The sequence below is a fragment of the Arachis stenosperma genome, chromosome 6, assembly GCF_014773155.1.
Source record: "Arachis stenosperma cultivar V10309 chromosome 6, arast.V10309.gnm1.PFL2, whole genome shotgun sequence".
Taxonomy (NCBI): domain Eukaryota; kingdom Viridiplantae; phylum Streptophyta; class Magnoliopsida; order Fabales; family Fabaceae; genus Arachis; species Arachis stenosperma.
The window spans coordinates 91,408,087-91,410,468 of record NC_080382.1 but is presented as its reverse complement, the minus strand read 5'-3'; the positions used below and the strand labels follow the sequence as shown (position 1 = coordinate 91,410,468).

Genomic DNA, 2,382 nt, shown 5'->3' with positions numbered 1-2,382 from the left:
GGACTTCCAATGGAAGATCCTCATCAGTTTTTAGCTGAGTTCTTGCAAATCTGTGACACAGTCAAGACTAATGGGGTTGACCCTGAGGTCTACAGACTGATGCTATTCCCTTTTGCTGTAAGAGATAGAGCTAGAATATGGTTGGACTCACAACCTAAAGATAGCCTGGACTCTTGGGAAAAGCTAGTCAATGCCTTCTTGGCAAAGTTCTTTCCACCTCAAAATGGAGTAAGCTTAGAGTGGAAGTCCAAACCTTCAGACAGAAGGATGGAGAATCCCTCTATGAAGCTTGGGAAAGATACAAACAATTAATCAGAAGATGTCCCTCAGACATGCTTTCTGAATGGAGCATCATAGGTATCTTCTATGATGGTCTCTCTGAACTATCCAAGATGTCTTTGGATAGCTCTGCTGGAGGATCTCTTCATTTGAGAAGACGCCTACAGAGGCTCAGGAGCTAATTGAAATGGTTGCAAATACCAATTCATGTACACTTCTGAAAGAAATCCTGTGAACAATGGGACTAGTCAGAAGAAAGGAGTTCTTGAGATTGACACTCTGAATGCCATACTGGCTCAGAAAAGATATTGACTCAACAAGTCAATTTGATTTCTCAAAGTCTGTCTGGAATGCAAATGCACCTGGCAGTACTAGGAAGCTTCATCTGAGGAAGAAGCTTATGATCCTGAGAATCCTTCAATGGAAGAGGTGAATTACCTAGGAGAACCCTATGGAAACACCTACAATTCTTCATGGAGAAATCACCCAAATTTCTCATGGAAGAATCAAGAGAGACCTCAACAAGGTTTCAATAACAATAATGGTGGAAGAAACAGGCTTGGCAATAACAAGCCTTTTCCATCATCTTCTCAGCAACAGACAGAGAGTTCTAAGCAGAGTACCTCTGACTTAGCAACAATGGTCTCGGATCTAATCAAAACCACTCAAAGTTTCATGAATGAAACAAGGTCCTCCATCAGAAATTTGGAAGGACAAGTGGGACAGCTGAGCAAGAAAGTTACTGAACTCCCTCCTAGTACTCTCCCAAGTAATACAGAAGAAAATCCAAAAGGAGAGTGCAAAGCCATAACCATGGCCGAATATGGAGAGGAAAGAGAGGAGGTGGACGCCACTGAGGAAGACCTCAATGGGCGTGCACCGACCTCCTCTGAGTTCCCCAATGAGGAACCATGGGAATCTGAGGCTCAAAATGAGACCATAGAGATTCCATTGGACTTACTTCTGCCTTTCATGAGCTCTGATGAGTATTCTTCCTCTGAAGAGGATGAGTATGTCACTGAAGAGCAAGTTGCTAAATATCTTGGAGCAATCATGAAGCTAAATGACAAGTTATTTGGAAATGAGACTTGGGAAGATGAATCTCCCTTGCTCACCAAAGAACTGGATGACTTGTCTAGGCAGAAATTACCTCAAAAGAGACTAGATCCTGGGAAATTTTCCATACCTTGTACCATAGGCACCATGACCTTCAAGAAGGCCCTGTGTGACTTAGGGTCAAGTGTGAACCTCATGCCTCTCTCTGTAATGGAGAAGCTAGGGATCTTTGAGGTACAAGCTGCAAGAATCTCATTGGAGATGGCAGACAACTCAAGAAAACAAGCTCATGGACTTGTAGAGAATGTTTTGGTAAAAGTTAAAGACCATTACATCCCTACTGATTTCATAGTCCTAGAGACTGGGAAGTGCATGGATGAATCCATCATCCTTGGCAGACCCTTCCTAGCCACAGCAAAGGCTGTGATTGATGTTGATAGAGGTGAACTAATCATTCAAGTGAATGAAGAATCCTTTGTGTTTAAGGCTCAAGGATATCCTTCCGTCACCATGGAGATGAAGCTTGAAGAGCTTCCCTCAAATCAGAGACAAATAGAGCCCCCAAAGTCAAACTCTAAGTTTGGTGTTGGGAGGCCACAACCAAACTCTAAGTTTGGTGTTGAACCCCCACAGTCAAACTCTATGTTTGGTGTTGGGAGGTTCCCACATTGCTTTGATCATTTGTAAGGCTCAATGAGAGCCATCTGTCAAGCTACTGACATTAAAGAAGCGCTTGTTGGGGGGCAACCCAATGATTATATTTTATATATTTTCTTTTGTTATTTTATGTTTTTTGTAGGTTGATGATCATAAGAAGTTACAAAATCAATGAAAAAAGCAAAAACAAAATGAAAAACAGGAAGAAAAACAGCACACCCTGGAGGAAGATGTTGCTGGCGTTCAAACGCCAGTAAGCCTAGCAGTTGGGCGTTTAACGCCCAGTCTGGCACCATTCTGGGCGTTTAACGCCAGAAAGGGGCACCAGACTGGCGTAAACGCCAGAAAAGGGCAAGAACCTGGCGTAAACGCCAGAATGGGCACCAGCCC

At 43.1% G+C, this 2,382-nt stretch overlaps 1 non-coding gene across 1 annotated transcript; it reads right to left on the bottom strand.

The window, feature by feature from the left end:
• Positions 1 to 230: 230 nt before the first annotated feature.
• LOC130938407 (small nucleolar RNA R71) lies at positions 231 to 338 on the bottom strand. Its single transcript, XR_009069574.1, has one exon. It is a non-coding gene; the product is annotated as a small nucleolar RNA R71 (small nucleolar RNA).
• Between the last annotated feature and the right edge of the window lie 2,044 nt (positions 339 to 2,382).